At 41.0% G+C, this 10,389-nt stretch overlaps 1 long non-coding RNA gene across 1 annotated transcript; it reads right to left on the bottom strand.

Moving 5' to 3' along the window:
- Positions 1–4,762: 4,762 nt before the first annotated feature.
- Positions 4,763–10,089, bottom strand: LOC125612838. Its single transcript, XR_007343318.1, has 2 exons — positions 7,509–10,089; positions 4,763–5,265 (listed from the first exon to the last, which is right to left on the bottom strand). It is a non-coding gene; the product is annotated as an uncharacterized LOC125612838 (long non-coding RNA).
- Positions 10,090–10,389: the final 300 nt, after the last annotated feature.

The raw sequence follows: 10,389 nt of genomic DNA, 5'->3' as shown, positions 1-10,389 counted from the left end.
TATAAGAGACAGTATATATATATATATATATATGATTTTTTTGTAAACTACTTTCTAAATTGTGCTGTGGAACATTATAACTTTCCCCTCCTATGTAGCTATTTTTTGGCATCTCTTATCCAAGCTTCCTCAAGCTTCCTCTCTCTCCCTCCTCACTACCCTTTCCAACTTCTAGTGACAATTATTCTATTCAACTACTTCTATGAAATCTACTTTTTTAGTTTCCTATGAATGAGAACATGCACTATTTGTCTTCCTGTGCCTGGCTTATTTCACTTAACATGATGTCTTCTAGTTCCATCCATTTTGCCACAAATGACAGAATTTCATGGCTGGGTCATATTTTTGGTTGAATAGTATTCCACAGTGCACACACAATGCTTTTTAAAAAATCTGTTCACTTGTTGGTGGACACCTCAGTTGGTTCCATACCTTGACTATTGAGAACAGTGCCACAGTAAACACAGGAAAATCAAAACCACAAGTCTCCTTGATACACTGATTTCAATTTCCTTAGGAATGTATCTGGCATTCTTTACAGAAGTATAAAAAATAATCTTAAAAATTCATAGGGAAGGGGCTGGAGTGGTGGCTCAGAGATAGAGTGCTTGCCTGGCACATGTGAAGCCCTGGGTTCAATTCTCAGCACCACCTACAAATAAATAAATTAAATAAAGGTCCATCAAGGACTAAAAAATATTAAAAAAAAATTCATGGGGAAGACTTTGAATAGCTGAAACAATCCTGTCCTCAAAACACACTGAAAAGCTACAACAACCCAACAGCATGGAAAGGGCATAAAAACAGACACACAACAAGAGAGCAGAATAGAGAACTCAGAAATAAAGTCATGTGCCTGCAACCAACTGATTTTTTGACAAAAACATAAAAAAAAAAAAACACTTTGTAGGAAAGGATAGTCTCTTTGATAAATGGTGCTGGGAAAACTGGATATCCATATGCTAAAGAATGAAACTAGATCTTATCTTTCACCATATATAAAAAACAACTCAAATAGATGGAGACCTATGTGTAAAACTCGAAACTATGAGACTATTAGAAGAAAACATAGGGAAAAGACTCCAAGATGTTGGTATATTTTTGGATAAAACCCTTGAAAGCAGAGGCAACAAAAACAAAAATTGACAAATGGAATCACATCAAACCAGGAAACTGCACAGCAAAGGAAACAATCAGCAGAGTGAACCTGTAGAATGGGAAAAAATATTCACAAACATTCATTTGAGAAGGGATTGTTATCCAGGAAACACAAGGAATCCAAACAGCTCAACAGAGGAGGGGAGTCCCCCACCCCCAAATAATCCAATTAAAAATGGGTGAGTGATCTGATCAGATATTTCTCAAAAGAAGATTACAAAGAGCCAACAATATGAAAAAACAGGCAGCATCACAAGTTATCAGAAAAATGAAAATCAAAACCACAATAACATCTCCTCCTGATTACAACAACTAAAATAAAAAAAGATAATAATAGCAAATGCTGGGGAGGATGTGGAGAGAAAGGGAACCTCTTAAAGGCTGTTCATGGGAATGTACAGTCATTATGGAAAATAGTATGGAGGTTCCTCAAAAACAAAACAAAACAAAAAACCCCTAAAATTAGAGTGATATCCTTTTGATATGGGAGTTTTATCAATCCCTTCTATGCCTGTGTATCTGTGTGTCCCGCTGTGCTCAGTAGCTGGTAGCAGTCCTACATTATCAGCCACACATACAGGGGACAGGAATGGATCCAGGAGTCAGAGGTGGGAAGGGAGAGGCTAGGAGAGCAGATGCTTCTCTGCCTTTTAAATTTTCTATATTAGGTAGACTTGCTTCTTTTTTCATTTTTAAATAATTTCCTGTTAAGAATGACCGATTCTTATAGAAAGCCAAAATAAGGTGTCTTTAAACTTCCCCCATAACTTAGGAAGTATTGGAAATAGCTTTCTTCTTATTTTACAGAATGTGTAAAAGAAGAACCGATTATATGAAAAGGCTAGTCCTCTGCTGGTACTTGTGAGATGATGATGTGTGTATTTCCATGTATTTATGTGCCAAGTAACAGCAAAGCAGTTAAGTGCTTTGGGGAAAAATTGTGCATAATTGCTTAGGGAAAAAGTATTCCTGCATTTTAAAAGGACTATTAATTTTTTTCTTGACTGGGTTGTTTTGCTTAGAGACAAAAGCAAGGGTGCACCAGCGTATAAGCAAGAAAAAGATGCTGTGCCTCAGGCTGCTTTGTGGTAACACACAGCCACAAATATTCCTTATGCTCCAACTCCCCGCAGTGTTGAGATCACGCAACCTTTTAGTTTCAAAATATTGCCATTTACATGGACTTCTGATACTTTTCAAATGCCAGACTTTGTACTGAACTTGTGAATGTCTTCTTTTTTTTCTTGTTTTCATTTTCTTTAAAGGCCATCATTTAGGAGACAAGAACTCGGCCAGGGGATGCTGGATAGCTGGTGACTAAATATTGCAGGGTGCCAATATAAACCTCATCCCACAGCAGGCGAACCCTGATGGTAGGTAGCTTTTGGCACTTCACATTTGCTGAAGTCAGAGGCTATCCTTCCAACTCTCCTCTTTCTTCCATGTGGACATGTGTTGATGATCTAAGGAAAGTGACTGGGTCACAGTGAGTGCTCCATAAGTACTACCTGTTCAGTCTGTCTTCAGTTTATTGCAGACTTTTAACAGTGAAGTATGATATGTACGAAGGAAAGGGTTGCAGAGACCATCAGGAAAATGAGCCTTGGCTACAACTCCAGAAGTAAAACAGGAAGAGAATGGATTCAGGTGTGGCCATCTGAGAGCATGAGGGAAAGAGGAACATTCCCCTCCCCTCCCCTCCCCATTCTGCTTGGTACATTTTCTCCAGCAGATACTTTTTTCTTTCTGAGTTCAAAGACTATCAGTAACTAGGTGTAGGGGTGAGTCCAAGAATCAAATAGCCCATGAAGAGAAAGGGGCACAGGAGCTATAGATTTGGCACCAGGGCAAGGATGGGGAGGGTTTGAATTTTTTTTTTTCTGGGAATTGAATCCATGGGCATTCTACCACTGAGCCACATCCCCAGCCCATTTATTTTTTATTTTGAGGCAGGGTCTCCCTAAGTAGCTTAGCACCTTGTTAAGTTGCTGAGGCTACCCTCAAGCTTGAGATCCTCCTGCCTCAGCCTCCTGACTCATCAAAATTGTTAGTGATGCAGATATAATGAGCGGAGTGACTGCTTTTTATAAGATTTTGGCTACAAAAGGATTAGGCAGAACCCTGTTCTGGACCCAACAGAGCCCATGGAGGAATAATTACTTCAATGACCTTTTAGTGTGTCCTGAGTGGTTAATAGCTGCTCTTTCTACATGGAGACTGAGGTGCCAGGGAGCAGATTGCTGGTTGCTAGTGTGATGAGTCATGGGAAGGGTGGGGGCTTTGGAATGGGTCATGTCAGTGTTCAAATCCAGGGCTTAGCTGCTTATAGACTGTATGATGTTTGGCATGTTGTTTAATTCCTCAGAGATTTAGCTTCATAATCTAAAAACAAAAATAAAGACACCTCCCTTGCCTGGTCATTATGTGACTTACTTGAGATCAGGTGCACAAAATCAGTGTCTTTTTCCTGGGCTGATGCATGATTTAGGGAAAGCAGTCATCTGCCTTTTAGAAAGAGCTATGATAAACTAAACATAATTAAATATGTTTATAGAACTGTGGAACCAGCTTAATTTACATAAAATAATTGAAACACTTCTCAGACACAGAGCTGGGTAGTGAAAAATCCAGCACCGTTCTGGCCAAACCAAAAGAAAACCAAATAAAGGATCAGGATTTTTTTTTCTTTTTCTTCACAAAATAAAGAAATAGAGAAGAGAAGCTTATGTGTTGGTAATGATATTTGGTAATTCAAATAAAATAAGATTTCTATTTTCACTTAGTTCCATTACCATATATTTTTGTGGAGTGAATTTTGGGTTGGTTTTCAACATTTTGTCCAAGATCAGCAACTTATTTTTCCAAGGATCACATGGAATCAGGTAATGTCAAAACAGAAAATTCAGAAATCAGAAGAGAGGGATATTTCAAGGTAAAGAAGAGGTGGCCTCCATTGGTCATGATTAGTCACAATCATGATAACAGTCCGGTGACAGTGGATGGTAATGGTAGTCACCATGACTGGAGGGTTTACTGTGGACCCCCGGGGCCATGTTGAGCATATTTGCTACATTCTTTCCTTTCCTTTTTCCTAATAATCTATGTACTATTTCAAATCCCCATTTCAAAATGGGAAAGCCAATCACAGTTGAAAACATTTTTGTTTCACTACTGAGAGGTGGAACAGGAAGCTTTGGTCTATGGTTCCCAGTGAGCAGTAGGCACCTAGCACCTCTAAGATGTGCCCTTGTGTCCCCTATACTAATAGCCATTACTAGGGTCAATCTGGATTATCTCATTGTTTTTACAGTTACACATTGTTTTCCTGCCCCACGTTCCTGGAATACTGTTTTAGAGTGGGGTTTCTCAATCTTGATGCTATTGACATCTTGGGATGGATCATTTTTTGTTGTAGAGGTACTGTTATGGGTTTGTGGATGATAAGCAGCATCCCTGGCCGCAACATACTAGACGCCAGTAGCACCTCTCAATTGTAATGGCCAAAAATGTCCCCAGGCATGGACAAGGTTACTGAGGTGCAAAATAGCCCCTGGCTGAGAACCACTGCTTTGGCATCTTTAGAAAAATTTTTGAACGAATCACAAAAATGTCACATACAGTTTAATTATAGAATCATCTTGTATTACCCAAGTATTGGTTATCTAGTATAGTGGTCACCATAAAACTTGTGAGTACTAGTGACACTGTCCTTTGTCCTCCCTCCTGAAACCCTGGCATCTGGAGGCACTTTTTCATTTGTAATAGTAACACTTGTTGACATGGACACAAACACTCTTACACATTGTGCACGTGGTCCGTTAGTTCTCTAGGGCTGCAATAACAAATTGCAACAAATCTGGAAGACTTAAAACAATAGGAATTTATCCTCTCACAAATTTGGAGACTAAAGCCTGAAATCAAGGTGTAGCCACAGCTGAGTCTCTTCAAAGACTCGGATGAGATCACTCCTTGGTTCTTCCCAGCTTCTGGGGTTGCTAAGAAGCTTTGTCATTCCTTGGCTTGAGACATGTCCCTTTGATCTCTTCCTCTGTAGTTATATCCTCGCGTCTCCCCATGTGTGTCTGTCCGTCTCCACTTTTCTCTCTTCTGTGGACAACAGTCACTGGATTAGGGCACACTCTGATCCAGTATGGCTCACTGTAACTTGATGACATCAGTGTAGGGTGTAGACCCTATTTCCAAATGAGGTCACATCATAGGTACCAGGAATTAGTATTTGAACATCTTTTTTGGGGGACACAGTTCTACCTATTGCTTGAATAAATGTGAGGAGGATGCTAGGAGGCAGAAATGAAGCCATGTTGCTTTTATTTTGTATCACCTTTTCCTTGCCTATCTCTTAAAAGGCCATCTGTCATTGGGATTTAGGGCACATTCAGTTAATCCAGGATAATCTTTTCATCCCAGGTCCTTAATTTTAGTATATCTACTTTTCAAGGAAGCTAACAGGTCTGAGGATTAGGAAATGGGCATATCCTTTGAGGGCTACCGTTTAACCCACTATAAAGGTGACAGAATTTAAAGACAGAAAAAGTCTCAGGGTAGATTTTCATCTGTTGGAAATGAGTTGGGTACAATTTTGTCTGAAGTGGAATCGGTTAGATAACTCTTCAAGTCATTTCTAATTAATTTAACTGTATAATTTTGTAATCATGTCAGTGTTTGGGTTTCCAAGACCTTGGCTAAAAAGAAGAAAAACATTCTAGGCAAATCTACCATGACTAAGAGATTCTATTTTTAGCATGTTTAAATACACAAAAAATGACCTGTTCAGAAGGATGATATATATTCAAACTCTGCTTCCAAAAAAGAAATATTAAAAAAATGCTTAGTAATTTATTAAATGATTTAAATCTCAAAGGTGGGCCAGTTTATAGCCAGGACTGGTTATTTATTTAGCATTAATATTATTGGGTCACTTGTGCCATGTAGGTCAGACCCGGAGGGTTAGAAGACTTAAAAGATGTGATAGATGCTAAAACAACCCAGAAACCATGGTGGTTGCCCACATAGCATTGAATATATAAAGGATCCTGGTGCAAACTACCTTTTCCCTCTACTTCCAAATCCACTCTCCATTGTTCATTCTCTGGTCTGGATTGCACCTATGACTCCTTTATCCTCAGACTTATGAGTGGGTGATGCCAGTGGAATGCATCAACAGTAGACTGGAAGGCAGGAATTGAGATTATGGTATTTATTCCCTGAGCTACTTCCTGCCCTGTCTTTGCATGTTGGCATAGTCTTCTGTCCGGTCCTACATCTCCTGTCAGGTGGCTCCCTTCATATAGCTTCTTTTCCCATCTTCCCTTGCCCCAGGCTCAGGGTCTGCTGTTGTTAGCCATAACAGTGCGCCATCTTTGTTGGCTTCTCCCAAGCATTTCCACCCCTTTGTTACTATCTCCTTAGCTAGTTGCCCTCTCTTCTCTGCCAGACCCTGATGGATTACAATACTAAACACAGCAATGGTTTGTTTAGAAATAATGTCAGCGATTGCCTGTTTAAATTACAAAAAAAAAAAAAATCTGTGTTTCAAATTCATAGTTTTCCTATCTCTTAAATGAGCAGATGAAGTTTCTGACAGGTTGGCTCTGGGCCACATCAATTGGAGACACACAGTCTCCTCCTGTCTAGTCTTTTGGATTGATTTTAGTGAAGCTGCACTGGTCTTTGTGCACAGACAGTGTGGAGAACAGTCTTTCCTTTCAGGAACAATTCATGTTTGCATCTGTCTTGTGTTTTGCTTATGAAATCTTATTTGCCCGCCTCTGCAGCAGAGCACAGGTGAGGAAATTGGCCTCTTTGCCATTTGGAACCACACCATTTAGAGACTATGAATCATTCAACAAAATGGAAAGAACTTGCATTTCTGGGTAGGTCCATAGTAATCTTAGGCACTTAGGGTGCCGTTAAGCAACTCTCCATTGTAATGTGTTACCAAATCGGGGGCTCTGGGGCTCCCTCAGGGTCTCGGAGAATGGATGGAACTCCTTGGGTACCAGGGTGGAGCTACGACTGACCCCATTCACTGGAGTCTCCCCAGAAGAAGTTCTGGGAGCATGAAAGAAGGAAAACCTTCCTCATGGAGAGGCAGTGATGATGAATATTCATGTTCTTCTTTCCCATCTTCCCTGATTTTACAGGGGAGGAATGGGGCTGGGAGAAAGGAACTCTGGAAGGAGAAAAGACATTACAGGTCCTCAAGAATGAAGATAGCATGGTGGGGCAGTGTTTTCTAAAGTTTTATGGGCTTGTGGAACTTTGGTTGTAGATTTTTGAAATCTTTGGTTTTATGGCAATTCCTGGGCTTTGGGGGCCTTTGAATGTACCCTCTCTCCTCTCTCTTCCTTCTCAAGTCTGTTTGGCTCTATGGATAATAACATGCTTGTCAGGACCTGTTGGAAAAGACATAGGAGCTGTCTGTTAAGGCTCAGGAGAATCCTTCCCTCCCGGGTGTGCAGCCAGCTCACCAGAGCAGGAAAGGAAGCAGAGCTGGAAGGCAAGGCCCGCTAGTGGGAGGTGCGCTGTTTCAGGGAGTGGGGGGGGGGGCAAATGAGGCTAGAGTCAGGTTCCATCAACAAAGGAGTCTCTGAGTTCCTGAAGGCATAAAAGTCACATAGGAGGATGGATTCCCAACCTCAGCAGTCCAAGTATTGCATAATCTAAAAATATCTTTGCCAACTGTACCTTCCAACTGGGTGTATTTGCTGTTAGAGAAACTTAACCAAGAAATGGAAAACATATAAAAATACTCTGGTGGAGAGTATTCTGGAGGAGAATATGCAGTTACTCATCATATTAGTCCTTTTCAGTGGCTATAAGATAATGCCATAGACAGGGTAGCTTATGAACAAAGGAAATTGATCTCTCACTGTTTGAGAAACTGGGAAGTCCAAGATCAAGGTGCCACTATACTCAGTGTCTGTGGAGGGCTTGCTTCCTCACAGCAGAATCTTCTTGCTATGTCCTCATGTAGTGGATGGGGTGAGGATATCTCTTTCCTAAAGGTACTAATCTTAATCACACGGTCTCTGCTTTATAATTGTACCACTTCCCAAAGCTTTTTCTCTTAATTCATCACATGTTAGCTTTCAATATGGGGGAATTTTGCGGGACATACACATTCAGACCTATTTCAACTCTTCCATTTATTTGGATGTGACCTAAGAACACTTCATACTGTCACATCAGTCACTTCTTTAGCACTTCAGAGAGCCACTCTCTTGGGGTACAGAAGTTGCAGCACCTGTGGGATGAAGCCTTATCTAGGATAAAATTGGATGAGTGGGCATTTCCATATACATATACATTAATTTTGACATTTGTTTGATCTTATCACTACCTTGTGAGAGCACACAGGTATACATATTATCCACATGAGGAGAGAAGTTAAGTGACTTGGCAACAGAACTATTTGATGATACTTGAATCAGACACAGAAACTAGCCCATTTTGCCAGAAAACTGAAAGTCTCCTCTTAGCTGAAAGTTTTAGAATCTGGATCATTGCTGCATCTCTTCATGAATTAGAGCTCAAATGTCTTAGGGTGGGATGATTATCACCTTATTTTAGAGATGAAAAGCTGAGGCTCAGAGACGTTAATTGAAGTATAATTAAGAATTTGACCCCAAATAAGTAAATACAGGTGTTAAAATTAAAAAAAAAAATTGACTTTGCCCAAAGAGAGTTTGCTTGTGTTTCTGGAAGTTAATTCATGTTATACTTAATAGTAATGTCTCTGTGTAGGGCCCTGGCCATGCCTGGCAATCTTAGGGTAGAAACTGGTCACACCAGAAATGCCAACCATGTGATTTTAGGATGGGGCCTTTGTATCATGTATCTGCCAACCTGGGGCTGAGTTTCTACTATGTAGGCAATCAATCTGTCATGCCTATCTAATGCAGCCCTAATAAAATTTCTGCACATGGAGACTTGGTTCAACTTGCCTGGTTGGCAATACTCTCTCTATAGTCATATATATCAACACTGAGAAGGTACCATATCCTGAGACATTTGGAACCCTCTGTGTCCTTGCCTTATAATAAACTATAACCATGAGTATGATAGCCTTCAACTGAGTACCATGAGTCCTTCTAGTGAATTAGAGAATGTGAGCATGGTTTCGTGAGCCCCCTGAACTTGCAGTCGGTATCAGAAGTGAGGGTGATCTAGTGTGAACTCTCCCTTTTAGATTTGTAATTGGACTTTAACCCCTTGCAGTTGGTGTCAGAGCTGAGCAGACCAGGCATTCTGGAGCACTGTGCCCTTGAACTTTGCAGTCTAGCAAACTTTGGGTAAATAACCTGTTCCAAGTCACTGGAGCCAGAGCCAGAGCCAGAAATGGGGTTTGGATGATTATAACAGTCATATAAGTATATTATTCATAACACAGAATGCACTTAGTCATTTGCTCCAGTGTACACTATCAGGAATGTCCCAACTATGCAGGCCTTTCTGAGGCATCTTTCAGGAGAAACAGAGGTAACTGGAGCACCTAGAAAGTGGGATGCGAACAATGGAAGGAAATGCAGAGGGTTCAGCCCACCAGCCGGCAAAGCAGCAGGACCAAGCAGGAGTACATGGGAGAACCTGGGATTGGCCCAGTGGGCCTTTGGTGGCGGCAGGGTACTGCTTCTCAAGCTGTAACCTACACATGTGCTGGCAGGCCCAGCTTAGGAAGCCAAAGTGCCTCAGCCTCTCTAGCATTTCTTCCAGGAGCTCTTGGGTTCAGAAATGGCAATCAGACACCCCATCTTTGGATTACGCCCATATCCATAGGTCTCTGGGCGATTCCAACCCAGTGGGATGAATTATGAGATTTAAGTGCCACACCTACCCTCTCCCCATGGGCCCTAAATTGTTGCTAGTTTTCTCATGAAATTTCAAAATTGCAACAAAAGGAGTAGAGTAGAGTAGTAACAGTGCTCAACTCGAAGTTGATGTTAGATGTGCTACAGCACAGCAAAGCACTCACTCTCCACAAGTTTCACATTCCAAATTGCCCGGGAGTACCGAGAGGATCTGTGCTCGGCCGCACCATGCTCTCCGCTTCAAAGAGAACAGCAGAAACAATTTTAATCCTCCCTAAAATCTTCTCTAACATTAAGAATTTTTTCATAAGTTGTGAGCTTAACGATTTTGACTAACTTAGTTTAGCTGGGTGAGGAGGTGCCCACCTATAATCCCTGCTATTCAGGAGGCTGAGGCAAG

Source organism: Marmota marmota, unplaced genomic scaffold (genome assembly GCF_001458135.2).
Source record: "Marmota marmota marmota unplaced genomic scaffold, marMar, whole genome shotgun sequence".
Lineage (NCBI taxonomy): Eukaryota > Metazoa > Chordata > Mammalia > Rodentia > Sciuridae > Marmota > Marmota marmota.
This window is presented reverse-complemented; position numbering and strand designations above follow the sequence as displayed.